The following is an 18,370-nucleotide window of genomic DNA, read 5'->3' on the forward strand; positions in this document are numbered from 1 at the left end:
ATTTTCTTTAAAGCAGTGACAATGTAGTCTTTCATTTAAAAATAATAAATAAAACTCTTCTTGTTTTGCTAGTTTTTGAGATAGTACAGGTATACTATCTTTCAGTGTGAATTACTGCGTCCTTCTCTTAGTAGATTGGGTAATATCTCAAGATGTAGTCAGCTCTCATTACTCATGGTAGTTATGTTTTCAAGTCACCACAAACTCAGAGTTTAAAAATATTGAATGCTTTTGGGGAAAAGCAGGGTTAAGTGTATACAAGCTTAGAGTCACAACATGTTCCTCAACCAAAATGTTATTTGTTGAGGAACTTTATTTGTTGTTATATAGGTTGATTTGCCCTTGTCCTTATTAAACAAGGCAGTATTTAATCATCAGCACTGAAAATCTGCTCCTTCACCTAATCTTCCTCCTGTATAATATTTATCAGGCATTCTAAATTCTTTCCTGAAGTCTCCAGATCTGTAGAACCCACTCTGTCTGTTACACCATCAAGTTTAACATTTTTGAGAGCATACTGCTTTCAACACATGCAAGACAGTCAGCATTGGCCAAGAAGGATTTAGTGTTTTCCTGACCCTATACTCATATACATGATTGTATATATATATATTTTTGGCTTTAAGAATGACAACAATGCTATTCACTACACATTTTCATATGTTTCATACCATGAATTTACAGATTTGGCAGGTTTTCCATCATTTATATCTTTATCATGCATTGTAGATGTTATTTGAGCACTTTATGGAGCAGCCTCATGTATAGATCAGCAAATTTGCTCTTTTTCTTTTTCTGGGTATACGTACTGTTGATGTACTAACATTGAGATCACTGTCAACAGCTTATAACTCATGCCTGAATAAAAATTATCTAACATATTTTCTCCATATGGCACACATGCATATATATGAACATTAAATAGCACTTTAGCACTATGCTTGGGGACCATTTTAAACAGTAAAATCAACAAAAAGCACAAAATGTAGCACCAAATAGACTGTAAAATGGACACTTGTTTAAAGTATGAGAACTAAAACAACAAGGCACAGTGTTGACTTATTCAACTTCAGTTGAGAATAAGCACATTTAGTGATTCAAAATTTTTGAGATTATGAGCATTAGCATGTCTGCAAAGGACTGAGAGAATCCATAATTATTTATTTTGAACTTACAGATAAATTTTAGCTAGTGGGCCAATTCACAGAATCCAAGAATAATGAGGATTGACTGTATATAGGCAAAGCAGTGTCAATAATGACTAGAATGTCTAATATTCCAATTGAATTATCTTGGGAGGAAAACATTTATACTGAATAATATTTTTGTTATAATTACCTCTGTGTTAAGCATTTTAAATTCATTTTTTAATTAAATCTTTATAAAAACCCTGTATGTAGACAATATTACATCCATATTTTTTTAAGGAACTGAGTTACAAAAGTGAACTTTTATATGACTACCTGGCTCATGAGTGATGGAGCTAGTATTTAAACACATGTATGTTTTTACAGCCTACAGTATTTACCACACAGGTACAGTGTGTCAAGATTGAAAACGTAAGGGCTGATAGGAACATTTAAAGGCGAAATAATAATAATAAATTGAATAAATACATATATATATTTAATTACATAACAAAAAGGGAATTAGGTCCCATAATGGAAGCAGAGCTGCTCACAGATCAAATTCAACCACCTAATTAATAGGAGTTGTCATTATATAAAATTAGAAGAAAGCATGGGCACTTAAGTCAAAGAGCTAATCTGAGGTCATGGCTTATGGGACTCAAATAAGTCAGGCCAGGGAGTATGAAACACATTTGTTCTGATGTACTATGCTGTGTTCAGACAAATCATAACTTTTGCCCTGCAGAAGGAGTTTCCTTTTGGTACATACCCTCATATCTGATCAATGTGACTTTGCTAGACTGGCCTAAGTACTTTATAAACCTTTAAGACACAAACCATGTTACTTTAATTATACATCAAAGAATCAAATATACTCATTTTTAATTGCCCCTAGAAAAGAATTAACTCAGTGGTATTACTATCAAAACTGTCAAGATACCATAAACCTGGCATCTGCAGTGCCAGATGGTTTTTTGTATTAGGATATGATATTTTTCTTCCAGAGTTGACAAAGAGAGTGTTATCATAAATACTGAACAAGAGATACCCATGTGGTATATGCTATGATTTAATTATGATCATGGATATCCTTAGAAGAATTCTAAAATTAGTACACATTTTAAAAGTATGGCCATGGTTATAGATGTGTATATCCTAAACATCAATTACAACAGCAAAGAGATGTTTACTGTTAACTTGCTTATCAAAGTCTATTCTGTAAATGATACTGCTCTTGTATAATAAATGATTGATTTGTCATTACCATCTGGAGTAATCTCTTCAACAGATTCAAAGTGGATTCTTTGCTATCATGAACTCCTATACACATATTTTAGCATAGATGAATAATACTTCTGTAGCAAAATTTGTCAGCATATAAAATATAAAGATATTGCAAGAGTGGCCAATTTTCTGTATCTTTGTCAAATAAAAAAGTAATGTTTTTTTTTTCTTTTTTGTCAAACTAATTATCATTCCAAAATAGTCACAGAATTTGCATACCTATTCTTATGAATGTGGTGGAACATCTTTTCATGTTCCATATTTATTGAGATTTTGTCTTTCTGTGGTTCTATTTGTCATGTTTTTCCTAATGAGATTTTTTTTGCTTTCCTTATTGATATGTAAGAACACTTTATATAATATATTCTTAATATAAGCCATTTTTCTGTTAATTATATGCCACACATAAAAGCAAAATTTTGGAAGTTTGTGCACTTTGCAGTAGGGAGGAGCCTGTTCCCTCCTGTTCCTATGTGGAACCAGGGATTTGAATGGCCAGATGGGAAGCACTCTATCAGGGACTCTGGCCTGGGGAGATTCCCTGTTGCCCCCTTTTCTTCCTTTTCACCCAGTGACACCCTGCTTCACTCACCCTTCAAACCATCTGCGAGTCTAAATTTTTGTGGCTGTGGGACAGGCAAGGACCCCATCTTTAGTTGTACTAACAAAAAGTCCTGCGATTACTGTATACAAAGATGTTTGGTAATACCTTAGGAGACTATGGCCAGAACTAGAATAATAATGACCTGGTAGTTTACCACTACCTACTTCTATTTGTTTTCAACCCATTACAAAATAGATTTTTTTTGGAAAGTTTAATGTTCTAAACTTGCTCTGTAAAAAGTTTTCCAGATGACTTAATCCTTTCGGTTTATTCCTCATTCTATAATATTGGAGCAGTTGTGTCGTATCAGTTATAACATATATCTTGATTACTTGGTTTTTATAAATTATTAGAATTCTTATGTGAAGCCTTTACTATGTCTTAATATAGCTAGAAATAGGTAATTTCATGGAATAAGGAATGAGGACAAGAGAAGGCACACATATGAACTTCTGTTTCCTGTGCATAAGGTTAATCCTTGGTTTCTCCACTACAGAGGAGATAATGTATAGATAAGAAAAAAAAATACTGAGGAATGTCAAGATAGGGAAGATGCTACAAGTAAAATATAAATTATTGCTGGTATATCTGTTGAGCCCATCCAAATGATAATAATTTTTGGAGTAAGAGTGTTGAAAGAGATGGAGAATATTGTGTTTTTATATAGAGATGTAGAGACTTACAGCTATGGATTTAAACTGATGAGAACCTAATTCTTAGATCTGAAACAGATATTTGCCAACATAAGATTTAAAAAAAGAGTTTTTATAGTAATTAATCTTTATTTAAGTCACAGAAGGATTTAAAATTTTCTGAGATGAACGGGAGAAATCACGAGTATTAGGAAGTATGCTTATTCTGTATGTAATAAAACATGAAAGATAATGAAAACTTACCCTTATCTCATTTTAGCTTATGGATTCATCTGGCATGCAGATTAAACCACTGCCTTTTTATATCTTACTTCTTTATAAAAGTAAAACCAAAGTGAACTTAATTTTGAAAATGTCACATTACCACCAAAATGCAATAATCTGGATAACTCAATTTAAACATAAGATAACGGTGCACTGTAGTTCCTATGACCCTACACACTAACTGTAACAAAAGTCAGGCTTGGCATACTTGTGAAAGAATTATATTAAATTTTTGATTTTAGAATAATACATCTCCAAACACAGTATCTGATCCTTGAACCATATATATATACATTTTAAAAGATCCATGTATATAGATAAAACAGTCCTAGATAAAATAAGTTTTGACCCCAAACTTTTCCTATATATTGGAGTTTCAAACATGCTTATAATGTCACTTTTATAGTATTGTATTTCTTGTGTTTTAAAGAAAGCTGAGTTTGAAAATGTACTTGCTGGATTTCTGACCCAGTGAATGTACAGACTATAAAATTTTTGAGAATTACAACCCTTTATCTTCATTGCTTTTATGTTTTTTATATATATATATATATATATACATACAGTTGGTTATTGAACAACATAGATTTGAACTGGGCAAGTATATTTATATAGAGAGGTCCTTCTACCTCTGCTATCCTCAAAATCTGAGACAGCAGAAACAGCCCCTCCTCTTCCTTCTTCTCAGCCTACTGAATATGAAGAGAGATGAAGATCTTTATGATAATCCACATCTATTTAATCAATAGTAAATGTATTTTATCTTCCATATGATTTTAATAGCATTTTCTTTTCTCTAGATTACTTTATTGTAAGAATGTAGTTTAAAAACATATACAAAATATGTATTAATTTTCTATCTATATTATCGGTAAGTCTTCTGGTCAACAATAGGCTATTAGTAGTTAAGTATTGGGGAGTTAAATGTTATATGCAGAGATTAGAGTGTGTCAGGGTTGGCATTCCTTAACCCTGTATTGTTCAAGGGTCAACTGTAGTTTTTTCTCTGGAATATATTTTCATAGAAAAAAATCTAATAAATATTTTTATAATTTAATTCCATTATGTGGTCTTAAACTTGTGTTAGTTTTAAAGTCACTTAAATTGTCTGAAACTTTTTTTAAACCTATAAAAGTAAATTAGTAACCCTTTGACTGCTCTTTTTTTAAAAAAATTTACTGTTAGCTAGGCATTGTGTTATACAGATCCCATTCATTTATTACTCACATTAAGTCTGTGAAATAAAAACTTTTTTTTTTTTAACAGTTGGTATAGCTGAGGTGCAGAGTTGAAAGATTAAACAAAGGTCACACACTAATAAATTATAGAACAGGATTTGAAATAAAAATATGACTTCTTTTAGAGCCTTAAATTTTTTTAAACACTATTTTTACACTTCTTTATATTGGACTGTTATAAGAATCAAATAAGAAATGAAAAATTCTTTGTAAATTTGAAAATGAGTATCCGCTATGTATACTGATGTTACTGTTATAAAGGCATGAGCTATTAGCCAATTCCTCTAGAAAGATAAATTTTATAATAAAATAATGACATCCTTTTGCAAAGCATTAACAAAGAATGTGGAATGCAAATATTTCTTTTTCTTTTTTTGATTTTTTCGAGACAGTTTCACTCTTGTTGCTCAAGCTGGAGTGCAATGGCACAGTCTCAGCTCACTACAACTTCCGCCTCCTGTGTTCAAGCGATTCTCCTGCCTCATCCTCCTGAGTAGCTGGGATTACAGGCTTGTGCCACCACAACCGGCTAATTTTTTTTTTTAGTAGAGACAGCGTTTCTCCATGTTGGTCAGGCTGGTCTCCAACTCCCAACCTCAATTGATCTGCCTGCCTCGGCCTCTCAAAGTGCTAGGATTACAGAAGTGAGCCACCACACCCTACCTGCAAATATTTAAACTTACAATATACGTGGAGGATATGTGTGTGTGTGTGTGTGTGTGTGTGTGTGTGTGTGTGTGTGTGTAAAGTTACTGAGTTAATTGTTAATTACATTTTAGAGTTAGAATTATGAAAAATATGTTAATGTCCTTGTGATCATGAAATCTTCATTCTAGTGTATAAAGAACAAACACAGATGACCAAAAGTAATAGGCAGATAGAATAAATATGCAAATCAGAATATGTGAAAGACATCGATGGTTCTTTATCTACAGAGAAACAGAACAAACATGTCTTGTTAAAATTTGTTCATATTTACTAAATCAACAGTAGTAAGAATAGATCCTTGATCAATAAGTATAAATATATAGTTCACCATTGAACAACATAGATTTGAACTGGGTAAGTATATTTATATCTAGAATTTCTTTCACCTCTGCTATTCCCAAGACCCGAGACAGCAGGAATTTTGAATCTTTGTTAATCAAGAATATTTATTTGTAATTTTCTCTTTTTGTTTCATTTTTGCCTGGCTTTTGTATCAGGGTGATGCTAGCATTTTAGAGTGAGTCAGGATGAATTTCTTCCTCCTTGATTTGTGTTGCATAGTTTCAACAGGATTGATATTATCTCTTCTTTGTATGTTTGGTAGAATTATGCTGTGAGTTCATCCAGTCCTTGGCTTATTTTTGTTAAGATATTTTTTATTTCTTATTCAGTATCACTTCTCATTATTGTCTGTTCAAGATTTTGATTTTTTCTTGGTTGAATCTTGGGAGCTTCTATGTTTCCAGGAATTTATACATTTCCTCAAGCTTTTTAAATTTATAAGTGTGGAGATGCTCATAGTAGTCTCTTACAATCTTTTGTATTTTTGTGGCATCATTTGAAATGTCTCTCTTTTCATTTCTTATTTTGCTTATTTGAATCTTCTCTCTTCTTAGTTATTCTCGCTCGTGGTCTATCATTTTTATTTATGTTTTCAAAAACCCATTGTTCATTTCATCCATTCTTCATATCTTTTTTTATTTTGTCACAATTTTGTTTAAGTCTACTCTGATATTTGTTATTTCTCTTTTGCTAGCTTTGTTCTTATTTTCCCATTAGGTAATTTCTTCTTTTCAAGTTTCTTGAGGTGCAACATTAGGTTGTTAATTTCTAATCTATTTCTTATATAGGTACTTAACAGTATAAACTTCCCTCTGTATACCACAAGTTTTGGTATATTGTTCTACCTTTTTAATTGTCTTAAATATTTATGTTTAAATTTCTGCTTTAATTTATTAATTGACCCAAAGATCATTCAGGAGGAGAATGCTTAATTTCCATGTATTTGGATAGTTTTGAAAGTTCCTTTTGGAATTAATTTCCCATTTTTTTCCAATGTGGTCTGAGAAGATACTTGATATAATTTTTATTTTTTAAAATTTATTAAGACTTGCTTTATGGCTTAACATATGCTCTACCTTGAAGAATGTTCCAAGGCCTGATGAAAGAATATATATTCCACACATGTTGGGTAGATTGTTCTCTAAATGTCTGTTAGGTCTATTTGTTCTAAAGGTTATTTTTTCCACAAGCTCCCACTCCACTCCCTCCCACTCTAATACCTTTTGTAGTCTCTAATGTCTATTATTGAAATCTCTATGTCCATGTATATTCATTGTTTACCTCCAACTTAAAAGTGAGGACATGCAATATTTGACTTTCTGTTTTGGAGTTATTTCACTTAGGATAGTGCCCTGCAGTTCCAATCATATTGCTGAAAAATGACATGATTTTATTACTTTTTGGGCTAAGTAGTATTTTATTGTGTGTGTCTATTAGTGTATGTGTATATGTGTATATACATATATACATATAAATATCAGATTTTCTATGACTAGCTTGTTGAGTATTTTTATTATGAAGGGATATTGAATTTAATTGAGTGGTCTTTTTGAATTTATTGAGATGATCATATGGTTTTTGTTTTCAACTCTATTTATGCAATGTATTATATTTACTGGTTTGTGTATTCTGAAACATCCTTGAGAGATGCTGGCAGACAGAAGGGCACTCAGATCAGATTGACTGTATCCTACAGGCAGTAGACCTGCTCTTTCCTCATCCTTCAGGCAACAAAGTTTAGAGTGACCTAGAGAAATATGGCAAGCCTTGGAGGATGTAAGTTCATGGCTATGTTTCACCACAACCATTTCCATGGTAAACACTTTGGGATCCACACAAGCTGGTGTTCTGTCTCTGCCAACTCTCTGAACTGAAATAACTGCAAACAGTTATTTCTGCCAGCTCAGCTGTCCATGGGGTTGGTAGGGCTCTTCTGCAACTGGAATCCTAGAGATCCATCATGCCAAGAGTGGGTCACTCCATGACTATTTTACTTACTTCTTTCCTAGTAGCCACCCAGAGCAACAAATGAGTCTTCTTAGTTGGCAGAAGATTGTCGGGTTCCCAGTTACCCCAACTTTTAGCCTGAGTTCTACATTTGCCTCTGTCTATTATTAATGCCTTTTATTCTGAAGATATGTTCAAAGTGCACTAGTCTACTTGATGATTTGCTCTCTCTTGGTAGGAGAAATTCTTTATGGCTGTGTTTAGTCACTGATAATGGTTACGCTTTGTATCCCCACCCAAATCTCATTTTAAATTATAATTCCCAAGTGTTGAGAGAGGGACTTGGTGGGAGGTGATTGGATCAGATGGGTATTTTCCCCCATGCAATTCTTGTGATAGTGAGGGAGTTCTCATGAGATCCAATGGTTTTATAAATGGCAGTTCCCCCTGGACATTTTGCCCTCTCTCACCCACCACCAAGTAAGACATGCTTACTTTTTTGTCTGCCATGATTGTAAGTTTCCTGAGTCTTCCACAGCTGTGTGTAACTACGAGTTGATTAAACCTCTTTTGTTTATTTAGCTGTCTATAACATTTGTAAATTATACTTTCAGAGATGACTTTCCCGTTCATAGAATTTTAAATTGCAAATATACCTCCCTTGACAAACAGAAATATATATTCACTTGCCTACAAAATTGTTTAATCCACCTCATATATCTGAAACATTTATAATAGTTTGGCATAAATTATATTTTACTCATTTGCTTATAAATGTTGAGGGGTGATACTTTTTTATATTTATTTGTTTATTGTAGGGAATCCATGAGCCCCACACATTGGTTGCCAGAATGTGGGGATCTGTGAGCCCCACATTGGGCACCAGAATGTAGGGAGCCAGCCCTACATCACCCATGGGTACCCTGAGTTCGGTGGTGATAAAGGAATGATGAAAAGGTTAAGAGAGACAGTGGGACAAGGGGGCCATCACTTTATTACTCTGAAAAAGGCAATGAAGGCCCCAAGCTCTGATCATCCACTCTATTTATTGGTTACAAACACCTTGATGTACAGGGTGAGGGTGGAGTGATGGTGGAGTGAATCAGTGAGCTGGAAGTGAATCAGTGAGCAGGAAATGGTGTATCATCCTAAGGATCGATAACAGTGGTGATTTGGGAGTTTCACAAAACAAGAACATGTGGTTATCTTTAGCTTATTATCTATGTACAGCTGATGGAATGTAGGCCTTAAAAGGAGCCTACAAGTCTGGCTACATCATAGTGCTACAAAGGGGTTTTACATCCTTGAGCACAATGTTTATGGTAACAGATGTTTATGGTAACAGAGCCAAGGTCACCCTGCACCAGAACATGAGGCATGAAGAGGCCTTCCTCCTCAGAGGCCTCCTGCGGCCTTCCACAGTTTGTTCTTCCTTGTTTATGTTTTACTCATAACCAATTTATATAGGCACTCTGTAAGTTTTTTTTCTCTTTTGCTGCTTTCCCCAACTATTTATTTATTTATTTATTTATTTATTTTTGAGATGGAGTCTTGCTCTGTAGCCTAGACCAGAGTGCAATGGTGCAACCTTGGCTCACTGCAAACTCCACTTCCAAGGTTCAAGCAATTCTCCTGCTTTAGACTCCTGAGTAACTGTCCACCACCATACTCATCTAATTTTTTTGCTTTTTTTTTTTTTTTTTTTTTTTAGTAGAGAAGGGGATTCACCATGTTAGCAAGAGTGGTTTCAAATTTCTGACCTCAAGTGATCCTCCTGCCTCAGCTTCCTGAAGTGCTGTACTGGGATTATGGGTGTGAGCCACTGCACCTGGTCCCTCATACTTCTCTTTGAAATCAGTTCTATGGAGGCATAAATTGCATACTTTGTGTCTGTAGTGTACACTGATTTTTGATGAGGTACATGATCATGTAACCATCACCATCACTGTTTCAAAACTTGCATTTTAAAACTATTAACTCACACCAAGCTCCTAACAGAAACTTTTTGGAAGTATTTATGTAAATTTGTCTTTCAATGAATGGAATTCAATGGAATAATTCAGTATTGAGACTTCTTGTTTTTATACTCATTCATTTAGCATCCCTATGTTGAGATTAGCAAATGTTGTTGCTCGCATGTATAGTTCATTTGAATTTGTTGCAGAAAACAATTTCATCACATAGATACATAACAATATGTTTACTAATCAGTTGATGAACATTTGGGCTGATACAACTTTTATAAATAAAACTTTCCATCAGTGGAATAGATAGTCCATAAGAAGAAACTGGGTGACAATCTGGGTGGTAAAATAAATGAATGAAAAAGGACTTTTAAGGAGGAAATAAATAACTCTTACCACTACACCCTATTTAAAGGACTAATAGTTCAGAATCTGGCTGCAAATAAAACAGGTAAAGGGAAGCACAATTTACTTATGGTGAATCTTCTCCAGAGGAAGTCAGAAATCCCTGTTCCTAAGTGTGAATAGAAAAAAATCTGACAGGTGCTATGTGAAACTTAATGCTGTTTACATTCCCGGTAGTCTTTATTCTACCCTTGATTAGCTAAATGTCATAAATGTATTGGCCCCAAATGGGAGCTTTCTACTGCTTGTACTAAACAAAGAGGTTATATAGTAAAGAGAGAAATTAAAACCATATTCATTTTCAATTCTTTCTATGATTTTCATTTAAATAATGTACAATGGAAGATTCCTGAATTTGTGTGGAGAGGTCATGTAAACTTCTAGGGAGGTATCAATATTAATATGAGATTTTAAGATAAGAATTAACTTTTACTTCAGACAAGTAGGGTCTGCATAATTCAGATAGTGGAAGTATCAAGTTCAGTGCTACAGATGTGAAATATTTCGTTTGTTACAGATGCTTAAATATTACTGGAATCCATAAGGCAAATAGGCTACAAGCAGCAAAAATGTGATTAGATGTCAGCAAAGGCTTTCTGTACTTCACTTTCCCCATTTGTAAATATGAGAAAGTAACATTACTTCTTCATAGTGTTCACTATTGAACTTTAAATGAAGTAATATTTATAAGTTAAAACAGTATGTAAAAAATGTTAAGATAAGCATTTTTGTTAATAAAATCAGAATAATTTTTAAATCATATTCTATGGAGGATGCATTTTTCATGTAGTTAATAAATCCAGCATTTCTGTCCAGGAGAGTAATAAGCTGAGATTTGTTGTATATTAGGCAGTTTTACATTGATAGTTGCCTAGAATTCAACATTCTTCATTTCTCATTATCTACATACATTTTATTCATCATTAAATAATGCCATTTAAATTGCAAAAATGATAAACAATTTAAATTCATAATATCTAGTGTAAGGAAAATGCAGTCCAGTGCATAATACTAAAAGTGTGATAGGAGAGTAATGTAAGTAATTAAAATTAAATCATAATTTATGTACTACTTTTTAAATGTTTTAATATTAGCATACATTAAAATTAATGTATTTTTTCTCTAAGCATATCTCATTAAGATAATAACGAACTGTTAGTGATGTATATTGTACATTGATCCAGTAGATTGTTAGCATACAAATTAAATATGTATATAAAACACTGTTTAAAACAGTAACTATGGTGAAATTACAGTTTTGTTAGCCCTTTAAAATCTTGCCTCTTTCCTAGTGACTAAAGTAGTACTTGGTGTGTGTGCATGTCTGTGTGTGTGTGTGTGTGTGTGTGTGTATGTGTGTGTGTAAAAATGAATAAATGAATTAATATATGAATTAAGAAATAGTCTTGAAAGTTCCTAGCTTTTTAAATGGATTTTCAGTCATTTTATACCTTCAATGTAGAATGAGTTTGCTTTTCTTCAAAATATATATGAATTGCTAAAGATTACATTTCATTGGTCAATGCCAGTTACCAACTAATGAATCATTTTCTTTAAATATTTTATAAGGATAAAATAGAGTTGAATAAAGCCTTTCAATTAATCCAGAATTATTTTCTTTTTTCTATAAGATTAAGTTTTATTTTTTAAGAAGAACAGAATAGATTTTGCATTAGCATTTGGTTGTTTGCAGCCTCTGGGGAAGTAGGGATATCATTCCTGAGTACTAGTTTGGAAATAGAAAAGACTCTTTCTTGGATCCTGTTAAAATGTAGAGAGCTAAAATGTAAGAATTGCAGAATAATTAATGCATAGGATAAACTCCTCTTTGAAACAAAGTTAGAGAGCAGAAAAGTGTATTTTAGTGAAATTGGCTTTTAATGCCATCTGTTTTTCAAACTACTTTAAAATACACCTTTCAAGATCATGTTACAAATTGCAGTTCAAGTAATTTGCACTTAATTTTTCTCCCTTATTTTTCCCTGCTTTACATATTATTTAAAGTAAAATAAATTCTAATTTCAAATCCAAACTCCCAAATTTCTTTTCTGTAATATATATAAAAGTGTAATATATACTCATTTTATTTACTTCCAACTCACTTGATGCAAATGTGGTTTCTTTAAATTTTTAATGTTTATGAACCTCTGGGAACTGGATCTTTTTACTGGAATTTAGTAATATATCCTAAAGTTTGCTGATTAAAAAAATAAAATCAGTAGGATATGGATAGTTTGTTCCAACTTCCCTATGTCATTTTCAACCCCCATTTTATATTATCTCCTACCTGTGATAATGTTGACAAGTGATAGTAATGTTCTATTTCATTACTCCCCGACCATTTTTTTTTTTTTTTTTTTTTTTGCAGTCCAAAATACTACATACCCATCTACATGGATCTAGTATATATATGCTTTGAGCTTTTCACATAGCTGAATGTGGTTAAATTAAAAACAATAAAAACACTTTTTTTAATAGTATCTGAAGAATTTATTTTATATAATTTTCTGGAATCTCTAGGATTATGGCTCTACTCTGTGGAAACCAGATCTTTCTCATCAAAATAACATTTCCCTAAGGGAAAATAAATAGCCTTCCAAAACATGATTGACAGGGAGAAAGACAAAGATTATAGTGTAAGGCACAGAAAAGAGGAAAAAAGGGAGAAAGTTCTGCAAAGTGACATTAAAAACAAGGGTGAAAAACAAACCACTATACAAATTACAGGAAAAAAGATGAATAAGAAAGAGTGACAACTGATCTGTTTTTATTTGAATAAATAGGTTTGATTATGTGTGCAACATTTTTATACATTAAAAGAGATGAGATAATTACATATACTTTCTTTATATCCTTTTATATTTATGGATAATTCCTATTACTATTATGGGTATAATTCTTTCTAACATAGAAAATGTTATGTAATTTTTTGCTCTTTTTTATACTATTGATTTTTTAAACTACAGACAAGTTCAACGCATGTTTTAGCAACTTTTATTATATGCATACATGTTATATTTATCCCTTCATGATCTTGTACATAAGAAGTATGACTATAAAAAATGGAATATTTTGTTTCAATTTATTTTTACCTTGGAATTCCAATAGAAATATGAGAGTTTACCTTAGCTTAGAATCTCACCATCTCCTAGAATCCACTCAGATAAAACAAAAATATGAGAAGCAACTATATAATTTTTAGTGAAACAAAAAATTGAATATAAAATTTAAAAAGTCAAACCATGGTGAACCCCAAATAGCTGCTATTTAAGAACAGCAGTAGCTTAAAGTAGCATAGTATATATGCAGCCACTAGAGATAATTATGTTGGGAAGAATAGAGCAGAATTGTGACTTGAGCCACAACATATATTAGTTAGATGTCTTTTTCTCCATCCCTGTCCATAGGACCACCAGAAGCAATTTGCCTTCAGCTGTCATGGCCAGGAATACACCTTTACTCTTCTATCTTAGGGGTATATCAACTCTGTAGCTCTAAGTCATAGTCTTGTTCACAGAAATTTTTATCGCTTTTTCCTTCTGTAAGATACCACACTGGTCCATTACATCGGTGGCATTATGCTGATTGGACCTAGTAAGCAAGAAGTAGCAAACCATGCTGGACTTATTGTTGAGACATTGATGTGTCAGGAGATGGGAAGAAGCACAATGCCTAGTGGGTTCATTTGGATTTTGGAGACAGTATATTCCTCACCTGTGTGTGTTGCTCTGGCATATTTATTGAGTGGTTCAAAAAGCTACTAGTTGTGAGTGCAGGGGAAGACCCTGCAACAGGTCTAGGCTGCTGTGCAAGCTGCTGTGCCTCTTCGGCCACGTAACTCAGCATATCCGGTAGTACTTGATGTGCCAGTGGCAGATAGGGATGCTATTTGTAGCCTTTGGCAGATCCCCATAGATGAATCACAGTGGAGGCCTTCAGGATTTTGAAGCAAGGCCCTACCAACTTCTGCAGATAACTGCTCTCCTTTGGAAAGACAGCTGTTGGCCTGCTACTGGCTATAGCAGAAAATGAACATTTGCCTATGAGTTACCAAGTTACCAGGCAATGTAAACTGCCTTTTATGAACTGGGTGCTTTCTGACTCAGCTAGCCATAAAACAGGGCATGCACAGAAACATTCCATCTTTAAATGGAACCACATATGTGATCAGGCTTGAGGAGGTGCCGAAGGTACAAATTCTACTTCTTACATAGGAAGTAGCCCAAATGCCCATGCTCCTCATCCCTGCTACCCTGCCTTTTCGCCCTGCACCTATGGCTCATTGGGAGTTCCCTGTTATCAGTTGACAAAGGAAGAGAAGACTAGGGTCTGTTTTACAGATGGCTCTGCATTACATGCAGGCACTGCCTGAAAGTGGATAGCTGTAGCACTACAGATCCTTTCTGGGACATTCTTGGAGACAGTGGTGAAGAAAAATCTTCCCAGAGGGTAAAACATCCAGCACTGCACCTTGTTATGCACTTCGATTGGAAGGAGAAAAGGCCAGAGGTATGATTATCTACTGGTTCTTGAGCTATAGCCAACAGTTTGGCTGAATGTTCAGGGACTTAGAAAGAGCATGATTGAAAAATTGGTAATAAAGAAATGTGGGGAAGAGGAATATGAATGAACCTCTGTGAGTAGTCAAAAATAACAAAGATATTTGTGTCTCATATGAATGTTCACTAAAGGGTGACCTCAGCAGAGGATTTTAGCAATCAAATGGATAGGATAACTCATCCTGTAGACACCATTCAGCCTCTTCAGTCACATCTATCATTGCTCAATGGGCTCATGAGCAAAATGGCATGGTAGAATTTATGCATGGGCTTAGCAACATGAAGATCTACTCACTAAGGCTGGCCTGGCTACAGCCACTGCTGAGTGCCCAATCTGCCAGCAGCAGAGACCAACACTGAGACACAGATACAGCACCATTCCTCAGGGTGATCAACCAGCTACCTGGTGGCAGGTTGATTACATTGGACCACTTCCATTATGGAAGGGGCAGCAGTTTATCTTACTGAATAAACACTTCCTTTCGATATAGATAGGTTTTTCCCACATGTAATGCTTTTGCCAAGAGGTGGTTACTAAAGGCAAAGGAAATATAGAATGGATAGTAGAAGAAGGTGGTTATCAAATACCAGCTGCAACCATGTGGCTAATTACAGAAATGAGGACTGTAATTTTTATGAGTATTTTCCCCTTATTTTGTTAAGAATAAATTTGTGCATATACACATCTGTATTAAGCAAATATCATTTTATTACCTTTTATTTTTATTATGTAAAAAAATTATTGACTTCAAATCAGAATTTAATTATTGTTAATTTTGTGTAATTATATTTAGGCTAGTGTGTTTTTGGTTCTATGAAGGTAGTTTTATCTTCTTTTTATTTTTTCTATGTTTTTATTTTCCTTTTTGTTTTTTTATTTTTTTCATTTTTTTTTCCTTTTTTTAGAGTTTTATTATCTTAAGCAGAATTATGACCTTGTTATTGTCTTTATTTGGAAATTATGTGATTTAAGAAAATGAGTATGGTGCCAAACTGACAAGGGGTGGACTTGTGATAGTTAATATTAGATGTCGATTTGACTGGATTGAGGGAGGCCTTGATGAGTTGTAAGCACTGTTTCTGAATGTGTCGGTGAGGGTGTTGACAGAGGAGACTGATATTTGAGTCAGAAGAATGGGAGAGGAAGACCCATCCTCTATATTGTTTGGCACCATCCAATAGGCTATCAGTGTGCTAGAACAAAGCAGGAGGAAGAACCTGGCTTGCTGAGTCTTCTGGCTCTCTCTCTCTTTTTTCATGCTGAGTGTTTGCTGCTGTCCTCCTTCTCATGTTATTTGGCCTTTGGACTCTGGGACTTTCTTCAGGAGCCTCCTGGGGGCCCTTAGGCCTTTGGCTTCAGATTGGCTGCACTGTTGGTTTCCCTAATTTTGAGGCTTTTGGGCTTGGACTGTGCCATGCTACTGGCTTCTCTCTTTTTCCAACTTGCATATACACATATCCTATTGGTTCTGTCCCTCTGGAGAACCCTGACTAATGCAAACTGCAAATAGCTGGTGTTTAAGAACAGCAGTAGCTTAAAATAGCAGAATTTTATATGCAGACACTGTAGAAAATTCTAATAGGAAGAATAGAGAATGGTGATTTAGAGTTATGATTAGATATAGGTAACTGATTAAATCTGATTAAAACTGATTAAATAATTAGAGTTAGGTAACTAAAATACCCTGGAAATAGACCTTTCCAGAAGTCACAACCTATAGTGAAAATTACTTTGATCAGATATACAATTAAATTACATGCAAGCCTTTGGGGAAATTAGGAAAGAAGGGATATAAGGTACTGCGGAGTGCCCAGAAGTGGTTAAACTCAAGAATATTGGTAAAATGCACTTTCCAAAAGTGAGAGGATCATTTTAGAGGCTAGAAATTGGTAGGAGCTAGGAAAACAAAGATATAGTTCAGGCCATATGAGGTAAGTCATTTAGAACGAGGTTAGATTTCTACAGGCGTAAGAGGTATGGCCAGGTAGAGGTACATTGCGTGTGTGAATGTATATACACATATGTTTGTATATGTCTATAACTATATGTATGCATGCATCAGAGTAGCTACAGTGGTGGGAGTTCTTGAGTTAAAGAGGCTAGAAAGCAATGCTGGACCACTTTTCAGAAAAGGATAACATACATGAAAGGCTAGAAAGCAATGCTGGACCACTTTTCAGAAAAGGATAACATACATGAAAGTGACTCTGTAAGGAGCAGAAACAAAGAAAACACCAAGCAAAGGGCATAATTGGAAGAATATTTAACCCAAATTTCATGATGAAATGAAAACCAACAACCTTAATAAGCTCCATTTTATATTTACATATGTTTTATTGGTAAAACACACATATAAATTCAAGGACACAGCCAAACAAGTAGGGGTGCCACACATAGGAAATAGTAGACCTTATAAATGAGCACTAGATTAAAAGGCACACAGAGCAAATAGACACCAGACAAAGCACAATAAGAGTCACAGAGGATAAAATTAAGAAAAAGAAAGAAAATAAGGCAAAATTAAGGAGATGCTTCAAAATCATTTAAAATGTCAAATGATTCCAGCATAGAAAACATACTGTAATCATAGTTGGAGTCCCTAAAAAATAAAATCAAAGATACGGTCACCTTGTTTTGTGTTGTTTTGTTCTTGGTCAGGTTTTTGGAATCTATTTGAAGCAAAATCTGCCCACTTTTAAAATATATAATCTGAGCCTTAACAAATATATACAGTTTTTGAACCTACATGAAAATCATAATTTATGCAAGTCCTGTCACCCGCAATTAACTCATGACCCCTTGGTGTCAATATCCTCCCGAATTCCCAGATCCTTGCAAATACTCATCTATTTTTAATCACTATAAAACTTGCCTGTTTCAGAGGTCATATAAATAGAACGTTATTGCATGTGGATTTTAGAATCTGGATTCTTTCACTTAGCATAATGCTTTGAAATTCATTTATGCTGGATGCCTGTATTTTTAGTTCATTCTTTTTTTAAAATTGCTAATTTGAGTTCCATTGTAAGGCTGTATTATTGTTTCTCCACTCACTAGATGAATAATATTTGGGTTATTTTCTGTTTTAATTATTTAGAAAACCTGTATCTTCATTAGTATACATGTTTTTCTGTTAACATAGGTTTTCATTTTTCTTCAAGAAATAGGTATTTCTTGAATGAGATAGGTGATTACATTTAACCTAGTAAAACTCTAATAAAAGAGAGAAAAATTGATAGCCAGGATACACAAAGAACCCTCACAAATCAGT

The 18,370-nt window shown here is 33.8% G+C and overlaps 1 long non-coding RNA gene across 1 annotated transcript; it reads left to right on the forward strand.

The window, feature by feature from the left end:
• The first annotated feature begins 901 nt into the window (after positions 1 to 901).
• On the forward strand, positions 902 to 15,353 carry LOC116526365. The gene is made up of 3 exons (XR_004258114.1): positions 902 to 985; positions 2,097 to 2,099; positions 15,339 to 15,353. It is a non-coding gene; the product is annotated as an uncharacterized LOC116526365 (long non-coding RNA).
• Positions 15,354 to 18,370: the final 3,017 nt, after the last annotated feature.

Source organism: Sapajus apella, unplaced genomic scaffold, assembly GCF_009761245.1.
Source record: "Sapajus apella isolate SASKATOON/1434 unplaced genomic scaffold, GSC_monkey_1.0 scaffold50, whole genome shotgun sequence".
In the NCBI taxonomy this organism is placed as follows: domain Eukaryota; kingdom Metazoa; phylum Chordata; class Mammalia; order Primates; family Cebidae; genus Sapajus; species Sapajus apella.